Below are 16,934 nucleotides of genomic sequence, written 5' to 3'. Positions count from 1 at the left end.
TACATTATTTAGTGAAAAAGAGACTTTTTGACCTCAAAATAAATAAGAAAAACGTCCAAAAGAACTCGCCTGTACAGTTGTTGGGGGGTAATATTGTTGGCTTGCATTAAAACTATTTTTTAGCGTGCATAGAATAAATAACACGACACACTCCGGATACATTCGCATATTCTCAGTTTCTTCTGTAAAAAAGCCCGGATGTAAACAAAGTAAGAATATTTGCTCATGAAAACAACAATCGTTTCTGTTTGAAAGATAATTCAAATTCATCTAATACATCAATGAGAAATAAAAAGATTGATCTTATATTTTTCAAATCTGTGTACAAAATGATCAGCGCAATTTATGCACTCTTTTCTTTCACGTAGATTCAATTCATGTGTTCTCTATGACAAGCCCTTTTACTATTTATTCGTAAAATAAGATATCTCTTTAAATAAGAGAGATATCTCTATTGGTTAAAGAGATATCTCTGTAAGATAGAGAGATATCTTTTTACGCTAGGGAGATATCTCTTTAAACAAAAGATATATCTCTTTTGTTTAAAGAGATATCTCTTTACGCTTGGGAGATATTTCTTTACGCTTGGGAGATATCTCTTTCACTTCGAGAGATATCTCTCAAAGCTGGAGAGATATCTCTCAAATAGAGAGAGATATCTTTCTAGCGTAAAGAGATATCTCTATTGATGTAAAAAGAGATATCTCTTTAAGTTAGAGAGATATCTCTTTAAATTTTCAAAAAGAGATATCTCTTTAACCTAAAGAGATATCTCTTTAGATTTTGCCCTCGGTGATCATAATGACTTCTCCCTTTTTGCATTGTTATTGAAATGATATAACCCTATTTTTTAACCAAGCAAAACATTTCTAGTGTACAAATGGCGGGAAAGGTTGAAGAGGTGGTTGAGGTACATGTAACATTGTCAAGTTGCCGAGAGACAAAATCTAGTCTAACTTGCATATTTCATTTATTGTCTTTGTTTTTTGTTACCTGTATACATTTCACATGCGGTAAAAGCAAAATCTTCCCACGGGATTGCAGCCATCAGGGTGTTGCTAAAACGCGGAACGGAAAACGGAACAGAATTTAAGAGTGTAAAGAATGAAAATAACACACGTGGTTTATACCCCCCCCCCCCCCCCCCCCCCCCCGTGGCAAAACGTCATTAACGCACATGTACATATATTTACTCATAATACCGCGTATGTGTGTACTTATAACAGGGAGTGTGATATGTATAAAAAAATAAATAATAATTCATGATCTTATTTAGTCAACAAGTTAAACATCTTGTGTTTGATTTATTATTTTTTAACTTACAGGAGACTTAGTAACCGCAGCACTCCAATCCTAAATAGGGAAAACTTCTGGCAGTTAATTTTCTAACTAAATACTTGTATAGCTTAACATTTGGATTAATAATGAGATGACTTTTAATTCCATTCAAGCATAAATTCTGTGTTAGCTTTTTAGCTATTTCGTATATTGTGAAATAAATCTGTTAATTTCTCTTACTATTGGTCGTAAACTTCATCCTAGTTACCATTGGTTTTGTTTCTATCTTTCTTTCCCGCTGTATCTCTTCAGTTTCAACACTAATTCGCAGGATATCGGTAAATGTACGAACGTTCACATAGATTCATCCCAAATGAGGCAAAACTTTTTTCTTCACCGGACTCATTCGCTCATTTGATGTGATACATAAATGTTTATTGTACCAGGTGTAGAACTAAATTCAAATTCAAATTCAGTTATCTTAAACATATGTAGCTCGATTAAAAGCACGTTCGATGGGGAAAATTGTTCAAAAAATAATTTTATCTTTTTCAATGTTGTTTTCGGGGGGTGGGGGTGTACCTTTTATTCATTGGATGGGCTCATAAAATCTTTTCTTACGATACAAGCCAGAATAAAGTAATAAAATTTGAAAGGGGTTCAATTATGCTTCAAGTCATTTTCAGTATGTTATTTTATTTATTTTCTATTCATTTGTGAAACAACATACTATCAAAATCTGGGGGGAGGGATGACAAAGCCGGGGGAAAAGATGGTGCCAACAGGCGCTTGCTTGATATATTTATTAAAACTTACTATATATGCAAATTATCAAGCAAGCGCATGTTGGTACATTCATCCATAAAATACACGGTGTAAAAATACATAATAATGCATTAGTATGAGGTATCAACATGAAATGCAATCTCTGCCCAGAGTTATCGTTCCTTGCTCTCACTAACACCTCTGTTAACGTCTCAAAATAAGCAATGTTATTCCACATGTAAATCCACTTTTTTACGGCTAATAAAACTAAGAACTATTTCATAAAATATCGGGGAAATGTAGGACAAGCAACTAGTTGTAGATTTTTCCCCATTACTATATATTCTTCATGTGCCTATGTATAGGCCTGGTGCAATAGAACTACCCAATATCAACGTTTCAACCCAAATCAATGCTTCTTGTGTCACAAAAATACTTGACATCTGCTCAATATTTATTTATTTACGTATATTTTATAAGTGAAGTCAAAACCATACTTTATTTGAGCATACGTGCCATTTTACAAAAATCTTGTAAAACCTTTGAGACGTTGACAGAGGTGTAAATGAGTGTAAGGAACGATAACTCTGGGTAGAGATTGTATGAAATGGTGGATTCTGAGGATGACTTCCTGTTTTCTCTGTAATTTCTGGATCCCTTGTTCCTAATAAGCCTTTTTATTTTGCAAAATGTTGACCTCCTCATAATATTGCATAATATATTTTCCGTTCCGTCTTCCGTTTCATTTTCCGTTCCGCGTTTTAGCGCAACACCCCAACCATCATGGTAAGATTTGCTTTGGCGGGCTTCCGTTTTAGGGAGAATTCCTTAAGTATTTAAACTAAAAAAAAATATTGGAAAGAGATATCTCTTTCTCTTTGAGAGATATCTCTTTTTCAACGATTTAAGAGATATCTCTTATACTGTGAGAGATATCTCTCTAGGAATTCTTAGAAAGATATCTCTTTAAGTGAAGGAGATATCTCTCAAAGTAAAAGAGATATCTCTCAGAGTGAAAGAGAGATCTCTTAAAGTATAAGAGATATCTCTTAAAGTATAAGAGATATATCTCTAAGTGAAAGAGATATCTCTTAAAGTGAAAGAGATATATCTTTAAGTGTAAGAGATATCTCTTAAAGTAAAAGAGATATCTCTTTGAATGTAAGAGATATATCTCTAAGTGAAATAGATATCTCTTATTTAGAGAGATATCTCTTAAGATATGAGTACATGCACTCTTAAGATTAAGAGATATCTCTTATTTTAAAGAGATATCTCTTTAAAATAAGAGATATCTTTTTAATTTAAAGAGATATCTTATTTTTCGAATAAATAGTAATAGGGCTTGCCATAGTTCTCGGTACGGCTTCTGTTTTGAGGCCTCGACTGACAGTAAACTAATAGACCGGGTCACGTGACCCTGTCTAAAAAAGAAACTGAGTGATCGGTACTTGAATAAGTTGAATTGAAACAACACAAGTAAAAAGAAAGAAAACAAAACCAAAGGCCAGGAAGAGGATCGTCAGAGCTTTGTTGAAAACATGGCAAGAGAAGATGAGAAAGCGGACCCGGAACAAAAAAGCTAATATTTATCAGATTACCAAGATACTGTGTGGGCAAAAGAGAAGTACATGTATGTCAGTAAGACACAGGAAGGGCGGAATGATTAGATCAGAGAGAAAGAACGTTTTGAAGAGATACTCAACGCTCAGATCCAAACAGCAGATGCACTGACAAATAAATCAATGCAGAAGTAACTACAATCAAGAGTTTAAAAAATGATAAAGCACGTGGAGACGATAATCTACCAGCAGACGATAATCTACCAGCAGAAATTTTCAAAGCAGACCCTGTCCTTGCAGCAGATATTCTTCGCCCCTTTTTTTCAAAGATATGGAAGAACAACATAATACCAATAACATGGTCTGAACACAACATCATCAAACCTTTAAAAGGATATCTTACAAATTGCAACAACTATCAATCCCAAGCAAATTAAGTAAAATAATTAAGATTTAACTAAAAGAAGGTTAATTTAAGGGAGGAAAAGGCAGTCTTCAGAAAAGCAAAGAGCCGCTGTAACCAATTATTTATACTAAGAAACATAAAAGAACACTGCACAGAATGGCAACAACAACTTATCATCAGTTTCATAGACTTCAGGAAAGCCTTTGGTGGAATTCTCATGGACAGATCCTAAAGCACTATGGTATACCATCAAAACTAGTAGACTTCTACGCAGACCTTAAATGCTCTGTTAGTAGTTCACCAAACACCAGCTTTCTTACGAAATCAGGAGTAAGGCAAGGATGTATGATGTCAGCGGTTATTCACCACAGCAGTAGACTTGGTTATGAGATCAACTCTTAGTGGAAACAACAGATGGACTCTTTTCAGTAGTCTGAAAGAGCTAGATTATGTAGATAACCTGGTATTACTTTCACATCTTGAGTCACACATGCAAATAAATGCTAGCAAAACTGGAGTGAACATTACCTTAAAGAAAACAGAAACAATGTCACTAAATCACTAAATGCAACAAAGAAATCCCAAATACAGTTGAATGGGGGGATATAGAAAATACATTACCCTTTATATATCTGAGAAGTGTTGGTACATCAGATGGTGGCACTGACAGGGACATTAAAGTGAAAGTAGGAGAAGTCAGAGGATCCATCATCAAGTTTAAAGGGAAAGGCAACCCTAACCACATTGTTCCTTTCATGAATAAAGTATTACTGGTATCGTGAATGACAGTCTTTAACAACAAAAATCCTTGCTTAACGATTTGATCAATATTAATCTATCATATTTTGAATTACCAACCGTTAAGAGAGCGGCCATTGAAGTTCAATTTATGACGTCACACCGTCTGTACCGGTTTATTTCATCAGCAACACTGTAAACATGACAAGTCAAGAACAGTTAAGTTTGGAGCCGTATAGATTTGAGCCCGTTCTTTCGCAAGAAGAAATTGAGAAAAGAGGACGTTCATTCGAATTGTAAATCGGGCAGACGGTACACGTTTCTTCATACAAATGTCTGGAACCTCAACTTGTCATTACGCAAATGATGGATCCACAGTTTACATAGTCTTTTCTTTTCAGATGACTTGGTTTGGTTAGGAATTTCGAGAGAAAAAAAACTTTTTTCACATCTCCCCTTCGCATTAGTGTAATGAACTGCTTGACAGGAAGGCATCAACCTATCTATTCGTAAAATCTACCTCATGCACATCTTTGATGATTTTAGAATCTCATCAAAACCGGATCAGACGGTGTGACGTCAACATTATTGATTTTTGTGGTCTTGAATACAAAAGCGTTCCACATCATGGCAGCCTCTATAGATGGCGAGAATTTCAATTTATTTAAGTTTTCAAATTAGTACTGAAGCATATCTAGGCCGTATATCAACAAAATAGTGTGACAAAGTTTTATGATATAATTAATCCTAAATGTTTGGGGTTGCCTTCCCCTTTAAGAAAACATGGAAGTCAAACAGCATTAGCAGAAACGTTAGGATCAAACTATAACAGCTGTGAACTGTTTTGCTGTATGGAATAAAAGTGTTAGAGAATGACTGATAAAGATATAAACAAACTTTCATAATGGATGCCTCAGAAAGAAGAATAAGATATTTTGGCATACAGAAATAACCAACGAACATTTACACAAAATGGCAAAATCAAGAGATATTAGGACAATACAGAGAAAATACCAGTGGCGGTTGATTGGTCACATTTTAAGAAAGCTAAAAAAAAAAAAGAGAGAGACATGCACTGTAACATGAGCGGCACCCAGATTGACCCTAGACCGAAAAAGGAGGAAGGGTTGTCCAAAAACAACACTGGGGACCCCAGACCGAAAAAGGAGGAAGGGTTGTCCAAAAACAACACTGGGGACCCCAGACCGAAAAAGGAGGAAGGGTCGTCCAAAAACAACACTGGGGCGAAAGTCTGCGACAGAATTGAAGGAAATGAAGCTGGGGGGGGGGGGGGATCTGAACTAGAAATATGTCCATAGGACATGAATATAATATAATGCGATATTTAAAAAAACACGAATTTATCGGTTGGGGCAATTGGGGGGAAATATCTCCTTCACGTAAAAAAAAACTTTATAGCTTTTGAATGGAGAGAGAAAGTTGCTGCACACTTTTGCATTCACCTTATCAATGAATTAGACGAGAAAGTAGGTGCTTATACAGTAGGGAATTCACTTTGTTGTATTAGTACCAGGGTTTAAACCTTTTAGTCTGGTGTGGTGCTAGCTTTTTATACAGGTAAATCTGTGTTGTGTCCAAGTCACATCATAAATGTATACAAAATAAAGAGAACCTTTAAAACATTCTTCTCTCTTATTATTTACTCCAAAAGCTTTAATATAGTCAAAAAAGAAAACCTTTTAAACACTCTCTCTTATCAATTTAATGCATTATTTCTATGGTAGAGTGCCCTGGGGATCCGGGTTAGAATAGGTCCTCAGTACCCCTTGTTTGTCGTAAATAGTTTAATAGTAATAAGTTGTTTGCTATAAATAGAAAGGCTATCGTTAATTAAAATTGCATCTAACAAAAGAAAAAAAAAATCATAATAATAATAATAGATGGATATCACAAACGGACATGATAAACACTGTATGCCCTGGTCATACTCAGAAAGGAGCAAAAATTGAAACTGAGCTAACCACCAAATAGGGAATAGTAAGGTCAAGGTCACATGGAAGGTCAAGGTCAAAAAACAATACCACAGTTGAATAGCGACCACTGTATCAGTGTAAGAGTTTTCACAAGAATATTGTCAATAGTTACTTTGAAACTAAGTGAAAGGCCAAGTAGGGGAGAGTGAGATCAAATTCAGAGGAAATGTCAAGGTCTAAAAAATATTGATGCAGTTGAATAGATGTCACCAATATGTATCAGCTTATAATGTTTGATTAAAAATATCCTGAATAGTTTCTTAGAAACTGCTAAACGCAAAGTGTGACGGAAGGAGGGAAGACGGACATGTTCATGGTGGGGTATAAAAAAGCTCAGGATAGAGAAGTGTGAAAATATCTAGTCTTTGCCCTACGTACCTCTGGGTGCAATAACAACTACGTAGATAAATAAGTAAGTAGGTAGGTAGATAGTTTAATATGTAAATAGGTGGGGGTTAATTGGCAACAGCCAATTTGATTAGGTGTGAATTTTTATGTGTTCAAAAAAGAAAATTGATTGCACTTCTAGTTAATGATAAACCAAGCAAAGTTATGGTTTGGAATCTTGAAGATACTTCGACATAAACGGCGTATTCGAGATATCAGCAGTTATTTATACCATTCATGCAGTGAATACGGCCAGGTCGGGCAATCGACTTCAACATAAGCGGGATATTCGAGATAACCCATATTCAAGATACAGATATCCGCCTGTATTTTACTGTTCCTGGAGTTGTTTAGATCAATTGTGGAAAAGTTACAAAAAATTCATATAAATAGAAAAGGGTGAAGGTAACGAACAGTAATCAATCTCATAAATCAGATAAAGAATACAAAATCGTTAACAGGACAAACACGGACGAGAAAATTACGTACCTACACACACACACAAAAAAAACCCAATATTATGCAACCTTGATTTTCCTGTATCATCAAGTGCCTTTGGCTTGCATGTCTTTCTTCTATTAACCGCGGGTACGTTTAGTATGTTTTCGCTTCGATAAACTCTAGGTTCCGTTAATTTATAACGCCGCGTGAAATGAAATATTATTCACACAATGCATGCTTAGGTCGCGCGGCTACAAAGATCCACTAGCATCAAGGTTTGAGCACAGCCTCTTTGGAAATATCGAGAATTGTCGTGGCGATGTCAATAATAGACCCCGTATTTTGCACCAGAAGAATTTAATTTCGTCTTGATCTTGAAACGTTGTGGAACAGTCGATATCGATACCATTCTCACCTTTACTACTATCTTTACATCTTTACTTTTATCTTTACTTTTATCTTTACTACTATCTTTACTTTTATCTTTACTACTATCTTTACATCTTTACTTTTATCTTTACTACTATCTTTACATCTTTACTTTTATCTTTACTACTATCTTTACATCTTTTAGAAATGTACACTGTTTTACTTGCAGTTTTGAAATAATATTTCCGTTTGAGCATAGAACTCGAACTGTGGTTGTCCTGCTGGCTGTGTTGTCTTCAGTCGTTGTCGACATTTTCCGTCCTATACTATCAAGAGTCTAAAACATGACGCATACGTGATATCAGTGAAGCTGAGCAAACTAACCTGGGCAGTCAATGTCCGTGTCTTTACAACCATTGAACAGACATGGGGGTATTTTGAACATGATTGTTTCGTTTTGGCTCAGTGAGAGAGTATTCATAACCCAATGTTTTCTGAAGAAAATCAACATTCAATGGCATGAATTGGTTTGAACATATGTACTTTGAGAATACAGAAATGGGATGGGATGGACTTTGTAACATTCATAAGTAAAACTCTTCGATGTAATGATTCTGTTAATGTTCTCTTTTAGATCGTGACAATCGAATACGGGTATTGCTTATGGGCTGCTTCCATGGTATTTTTGCGGATATTCCCACTTCTACATGTATCATGTGAATAAGTGCAATCTTGCTTTCGCCAGCCCTCGCTCTCGAGACTTTGCACGTGCAAAGTCTCGAGAGCGAGTCTGGAGAAAACGAGACTAATGTTCTCTGTCTGAATATGCGACTTTGAAATCGATGATTGAATTAAAATATGATCAGCATTTATAAAAGTGCAAGTTGTATATAGTACAGTCATTAATTTAAAATGAACAAAGCTAAAATTCACAATCTGGGGCACGAGTTCCATGCAAAAATACTGTAGAACTCAATAGACTGCTTTCATATACATCTATTACTTTAAATTGTTTTTGTTTAGAAAAAAACTACTTTTCATTGGGTGGGATGCGATCCAAGATGATTACCTTCTCCGCCAAAATGTGGTGTTGCATACCCAAAAGTGGCAGAAATTTACCGTTTTGTTCAAAATCTTCAACTAAATAGGAAGGGAGTTGTCACGTGTGCCAAGCAATTCGTGCCATAGCAAAACAGCCCCAGTCAAATGTCATCATTCCGTCTCCCCTAATGGATTACTGTAGGTTAATCAATCAACAAAACTTGTTCAATCGCCCCATCATAGATTTCTACATTGTAAATAACGTTGGCCAAACCATTCCCAGAACTTGGTCAAACCCTAAAAGATTTTACTTGCTGTATAGAATTGGTCGGAATATCTCATATATTGGTTGAACCGGTACCGTCCCCAGAATTTGGAGAAACCGTCGCCTAGAGGATCACCGCATAATAAATTATCTTGGTCAATCCGTCCCCTGAATTTTATCAAATCGGGTTAACTGGGGCGGTTTTGCTAGTAGACGGATTGACTGGCATGACATATGCCCCATCTCGATCCGCCACAGTCTGCGAAGATTGACTACATTAATACTAGTAGCTTGTTGTGGCATTATAATGTTTTAAGGTATTCCACCCTAATCAGTCCCCAGATTTTTTTTTCTTGACAAAGAAATAAAAATATAGCAATGATTACACAAAATTAGATGAAATTGTTGAAAGTTTACAACGCCAAAGACGCTGACAGACAAAGGATACAGTTTGATCAGAAAAGCTCACTTGAGCCTCCGGCTTAGGTGAACAAAAATGGTTCATCGATCACTGGCACTTATTGGATATAAAAACATCAGGTGACCAACTATTGACAATATTCTGAATCGAAAGGAAATGAAACCTTGAACTTCTGGATAGACGTCTCCTTGTGATGCTGTTTTTGCTTTCAGAGAAAATTGATATTATAATGTAATTTCTAATTATAGTCATTAACTACATTGTATAATATCTATATAAAAAAGATTGCATCTGTGATATTCAGTTTAATATTATATATAACATACAATATTCTGTTTCAAAATAAAGCATTGCACATATAAAATCAAACTTTGTCATTTGGTAAATAATCACGTTTTTATTTGTTGACCAATTTTAAAGGATATGAGTACATGCACTAAGCCAGTCCGAATTTACACTGTTGTTCAGCAATATCGGACTGTCATAGGTATATTGTTGGGCTGGAAGAACAAAGGAATGCTGCCTCGGCAACATAAGTACAGTTGTCTTGCACTTGATGGCTTACTTCTTTTGTTTTCACGTGTTTGAAGTGAGCACTATTGACCGATTTACGTGAGTATTATAGACCCAATTAATGCGTTGTACTCCGTGGTAAATTGGATGCCCGCATAAAAATAAAAGGAATGCTAATCTAATTTTTGTTGCTAATCTCGCTATTATGTGAGGTTTCTACAAATTCTGATTGAAAAATGCATAAGAAAATGCTGCTTTTGGAGGTTTCTGGAAAGCTTGATGTAAAACATGTATATTCTCTGTATATATAACAGTTTTATTGTGCACTTTACATCTCAGCAACAAAAAAAACCGTATAGCATTTATTACGAATTTTGATCACACAAAATTACTATAGTATCAAAATTGGCTGCAGGTGAAATCTAACGTTTCCTATTTTTATGCAACCATCGTGATGTAGCCTTGTGTACGGAAGGCGGTTCATCAAGAATATGAATGATATTTGGATGATGAATTCGTTAAAACGGATGCGATTCTGTGCTTACAAGTCCCGTATAGGAATGTATGAAATCTGTGTATATTTAATCTGCAATTACGGAGATCAGAATCCCGCAGTAAATCATTACATCCAGTAAAAGAAGGAGTGTTATCACCAAAAGATGTAATTAATGAAAAGAAAATCCGAAAGTCACGCGCTGTAATGATTCTGACCTTCAATAAAAAGTGATATGTTTTATACCAGAGTAATTCATTTTTTTTGTTTATAACTAATAACTATCGCGTATGGGAATGTGAGTTATGTGAAATTGGTACGAGTTTCTGATTGATTGTTGAATTCATCTTGTCAAGAAAATATCAATTTGTACCTAAAATAAATTACATTCTAATTCAGATACAAAATAAGCACTTCATTTTAAATCACGGATGTGCGTTTCGGTACACTAAAAACCAACTCAGATTTAGCTGCACTGGAAAAAAAACTGAACTTAAAAATAACGACAGCGTTTCCGTGGTGACGGAAGTTTGTTAACATTGATATTTAACTCAATGGACATTAGAGTTTATATTTGCCCGATTCATGCTGAAATAGACAGAAAGAACTGTGGAACATGCTAATGCTTTCGAAGCCTAGATTATCTATATCCGCTTAATTATGAGCCCCAAACATGACAGGTACGCACATAACAGTATACATGTTATTCCTTTTCTATTAGGATTCTAATTTTGCTGAATACAATGGAATGACCATTGTTCGTTGGGATCAATGTTCGCAGATTTCGTAGGTTGCCCTTACCTGTGACTTTGTATCCCCACGAACATTGATAAACAATTCTAACTCTCTTTTGCACCGCTAGATTTTTTTTATATTCCGATCGCATTGGTATCTATAGAAAATAATATTGATTTGTCAAACTATCGATTTTATATGAACAATAACTGAAATTGAAAAATGACTTCATTACTCTAATTATTATTATAATGTATGCAACGAAATTATAAGCAGCGTCACACTACATGCACTATAATGATGTAATTACATGTATAATCGTATCCCAGGTCAACATGGCAGAAAGCCCCCCTTCCCGTGTAATTTTCTCGTGTCAATTATCCATTTAGCGTAGATTGCTTTTGCAGTTATCTACAAAATTACGTACGTATACGTCCCCACGAACCAGTAAAAATCTGGCCTGGGGGTTATAAAGCTTTTCTGAGCATGTTTTCATCCTCAAACTCGAACTCCGAGCTCTAAATCGTACTCATACTAAAAAGTCAATGTTATAATACTTTAAAAATAAAATCATCCTCTTAGTCAAATGGAGTACATGCTCAAGATTTTTCAAGTATGCTTCAGAGCTTGCTCAAAGTCGTACTCAAAACAACATCAAAATTTCCGACTAAGTGGAGAACATATTCAATTAGTTTTAGAACCTCGGTTTCTGGTTACTCACGAACATTAATTCCCGCGAACAATGAGAATTCCACATTACACGAACTTGTACATTTAAACAGTGAAGTTTGTTCTCGTCATTATTGGGAATATGGCGATTGTGGTAAAATGAACTGAAACGTCGAAGCGCGCCATGAAAAATTTTCTACCATGATGACAACAAAACTACACATGGTAAATTTATATAAATTATATAAATATTTAATTCATTGATTCTGGAAGAGGCATTAAACCCGAAAGCACTAACAAGTTAAATGTTATTCGAGTTTTGTGTTTCTTGACTTATATATATATGCAAGGTGAAGATAACGAACAGTGATCAATCTCATAACTCCTACAAGCAATACAAAATAGATAGTTGGACAAACACGGACCCCTGGACACACCAGAGGTGGGATCAGGTGCCTAGGAGGAGTAAGCATCCCCTGTTGACCGGTCACACCCGCCGTGAGCCCCATATCCTGATCAGGTAAACGGAGTTATCCGCAGTCAAATCAGTGTGCCAAGAACGGCTTAACAATCGGTATGAAACACGTCAGACAGCATTTGACCCAATGCGAGGTTGTATTGACGAACTAGATCGTTATAACGACCATAGAATTTGCGAAATGCTGACTTCAATCGAGACTGTTGAAATCCCTGTACCATCAACTTGTTTGTCAGTAGCTTACCTCGATTTAAAAACTGACTATACCCAGAACAAGCTCTTGCATATCGAATCAGTTGAGATATATAAACACCATATGCAGGTGATAATGGAATATTGCTACATAAATGTGGGAAGTTGACGATGGAGAAGCTGAAATCATCCCGTTTGTCATACAGTTGAGTTGTCAGTTTGCCGTTAATGTCTACTTTCAATAAAATATCTAAGTATGAAGCAGAAGTGGACAACTCTGTGGTGTCCTTTATTTCGAGCTCACAGGGATATATCAAATTGACATATGAATGAAAGCTATCATTGTTAATAGACAAAACGTCATCGATATATCTAAATGTCGAATTGAAGGTCACAGCGAGAGATTGTTTCTTCTCACGTAGAAGTTTTTGAATAAATTCTGCTTCATATGAATATAAAAACAGGTCAGCTAACAAAGGAGCACAATTCGTGCCCATGGGAATTCCAACAGACTGTTGGAAGACCTGATCACCAAAGACCACGAAGATATATACACATACATACATACATACACTAATTATAGACTTTCATACACAAGATAGAAGTATAGAGAAGATAGAGGGAAAATTACTCTGGCTGCTAAACAAAATCATTAAAAAAAGATAAAAAGAAATGCCAATATGTGTTGTTTTCTTCACACTGCACAATTTAAATCTTAAAATTTTGATCACAAACATAATATCAATAGTAATACACTGTGTTCTAAAGTAAACGTATTTTCCATTCATAAAATTATGCATCAGTACAAATATATTTTCATTATTTTATATATTAACTACATTGATCACGTAACATTAATGCCTATATGCTTCTTATACATGTACACTGATATAAAATTCATTCATTCAGTTTTTTAAACAATTTCCATTTTCCCTCAAATTGTTCTATGTAGTTCTTTCTAAAGGCTATGTGTCTTTCAATATGATATACAATTATCCAGATATTTTTAAATTTTACCAGAAGCAGAGGAATTTCTTTACATCGAGAAGAATATATAAGATGTTACAATAGAAAATTTACAACAGCCAAGTAAAAGTGCTTTTTTATCTGTGACAATATTAAATGTAAAAGATATATATATATATAATGTAAAACGTCTGAAGATTTTAAAAATGAAAGCGCTTACGTTTTACAACGTGTTGTCATATTTTATTTAATATTTTACCTATTGATTACCAGACACTGAGACCTTTTTCACATTTGGTTTGGATATATATATATATATAATTTAAAAAAAAACATGTATAAACCATGCATAAAAAATTCTGCACTTTTTCACTGATATGAAATATGCTCTAGTGTTTCTTTTTCTCTAACACAGAAAATACACGTCACGATTGATTATTTAAATTTTTTGTTCAAAAAAGTATTTGTTGTTAACATTCTTTGGTTTATTCTATACTGCAACCACTGTATTATTTGGTCTGTAATTGGAAATTTTTCGATTCATTTCTTTTGACCACTGTAATTCAAAATCTTGTATATTTTCTTATTTCGACTATTAGCAAAGGCAAGTGGTAAAATATGTAATGACAAAAGAGGTTCATCCTCATTGTTGAAATGACTCAGAGCAACATGTTTAAAATGTTTCTTAACTGTTTGTAATACACTAAAAAATTCTTAAATGTTTGTATGCACCCCCAATAAATATTTAAGTTGATTATACGATAAAAATGTTCCATCATTTACCCCCCCCCCCCCCCAAAAAAAAATGTCATTTTCATACCATTATAAAAAAAAAAAGGATTTATTATCTACTTGTATATTCTCATTGTACCATAATACACTTTTACATATTTTGTTGAATATACATACATACATTCATGAATACCAAGGATAACCCATGAAACCTCGAAAGTTTATTTCCAATGTGGTCCTTTGATGCACGGATGTTTGCGCTACGGGGTCATTTTATGTGGGAGTAAACCGGAATACCCAGAGGAAACACATGCACGTGTCCGAGCGGGCGACATACAACCACTGCTGATCAGGGGGATCGACCTCGGGACGCAGCGGTGAGAAGCGAGATCACTACATCTGCGATTGATTGTATCTTGCTTAACGTCTCGCTCGAGTTTCACTCATATGGAGACGTCACCAAGACCGGTGAAGGGCTTCAAATTTAGGCCTATGCTCGGCGCTTATGACCATTGAGCAGTGAGGGTTCTTTATCGTGCCACACCTACTGTCATCTCCGAGGACCCGTGACATTCACACCTGATGCCGAGCGTTTGGCGATGGAACTGTCACTACCTGTTTTAACGTGTCGCGGCCGGGATTCGAACCCCGGCCTCCCGCATGCGGGGCGAACGCTCTAACACTCGGCCACCGCTGCAGTTGCGCTACCCTGACACCCATCGATAGCATTATTTTTTTTATCAAAACATATGCAGAGGTGTTTTTTTTCAGGATTTAAAGACAATTGATTGTTACAGGTCTTAATGTTTTTAATGCAGAGTTTGGTCTTAATTTAATTATTTTGTAAATATCTATGTTTGCTCCTAGAATCTTCTGCCACCTTTGGTTTGTAACAATTTTTTCACCCATGAATAAAGTATACTAGACCATGAAGCGTGCTACTACACCTCCAAAGCCTTTAGTTTCGTCCCATGCTTGCAAATCGTTCGTCGTTCCGTGCAAATCTTTCACCGTTCGGCGCAAAGCGTTCAACGTTCCGTGCAAACCGTTCATCGTTCTGCGCAAAGCGTTCAGTGTTCCGTGCAGACCGTTCAGCGTTTCATGCAGACCGTTCAGCGTTCCGTGCAAACCGTTTCGTGCACGAATCGTTCCGTACATGATCAAACCACGCCCATAGAAACATGCAGACCGTTCAAACCACGTCCTTAGAAACTTACAGACCTTGCAAAATGTGCAAGTCATTTCAGTTTGGGATCTAAGACATGTGGGCATTGTTGGAAATTCGAACAATTATTTCAAAATTTCTCTAAGACGGACTTTGAATAGTGAAAATCTGCAAATAATCGTAACAATACAGTTATTTCAGTGCCACCGGGCAAAACAAAATCTAATACATTCGTAGCTCTTGAAGCAATTTTAATACACTTGGTAGTCTCCAGCAAAAGAAGAGGTATACTTGTACATGTACATGTATCTGCTCTCGATAGATTTTTGTCCCCCACCGCAACGCGGAAGGGGACATAGACAACCGGTGTCCGTGCGTCCGTCTGTCCCGCTTCTCATTGTGGACGCAACTCCTCAGAAACCGCTGAACGGATTTTGTTCATATTTTGTAGGATAGTTAGTCACCATGTGTAGTTGATCATATTTCGTTGCTATTTTGATTCGACATTTTTTACAGGAGTCATGGGTCTTTGTTAAATTTGTACATGCTACACTATAGGAACACTTTGTGGACGCAACTCCTCAGAAACCGCTCAATGGATTTTGTTCATATTTTGTAGGATTGTTAGTCACAATGTGTAGTTGATCATATTGTGCTGTCATTTTGATTCGACATATTTTACAGGAGTTATGGGACTTTGTTGAATTACTATAAGGAACATTTTGTGGACGCAACTCCTCCGAAACCCCTCAATGGATTTTGTTCAAATTTTATAGGATTGTTAGTCACCATATGTAGTTGATCATATTGCGCCGTCATTTTGATTCGACAAATTTTACAAGAGTTATGGGACTTTTGTGCTTCAACTTTTTTTTTGCGGCGGTGGGGGACATGGCTACGTGTAGCAATCTTGTTTTGTTTTTGTTTTGGGGTTTTTTTTGTATATAGGAATAATTTGTCTTGTTTAACTTGTTTGGTCAAGTTTCTTTTTTAAAATAAAAACTACTTTCATCAAAATTGTTTCTTGGAACTGTCTGCATTATGCAAAGACCGACCTATGTATTACTTGTATTTTCTACACAAATTTCAAGGTTGTTTTTTTTACCACAGTAGAGATCAGCTAATCCGGGTATTTGAAATTAACATTCGTACAAGAGGTGCGAAAATCGACGGCCCCCGTGCGTTAATTTTGTCTCTCAAAAATGAATGCAGTTTTCTTTAGGTTTAAACTTGAGGCAAGTACAACAATCTACTTAAAATTAGATGTTAGATCCACTCGCATATTTGCATACATACATGTAATAGAAGAATATGTTGATCATTA

This window comes from Ostrea edulis, chromosome 5 (assembly GCF_947568905.1).
Source record: "Ostrea edulis chromosome 5, xbOstEdul1.1, whole genome shotgun sequence".
NCBI classification, from domain to species: Eukaryota; Metazoa; Mollusca; class Bivalvia; order Ostreida; family Ostreidae; genus Ostrea; species Ostrea edulis.
The sequence above is the reverse complement of the archived record's forward strand: the minus strand, read 5'-3'. Positions refer to the sequence as shown.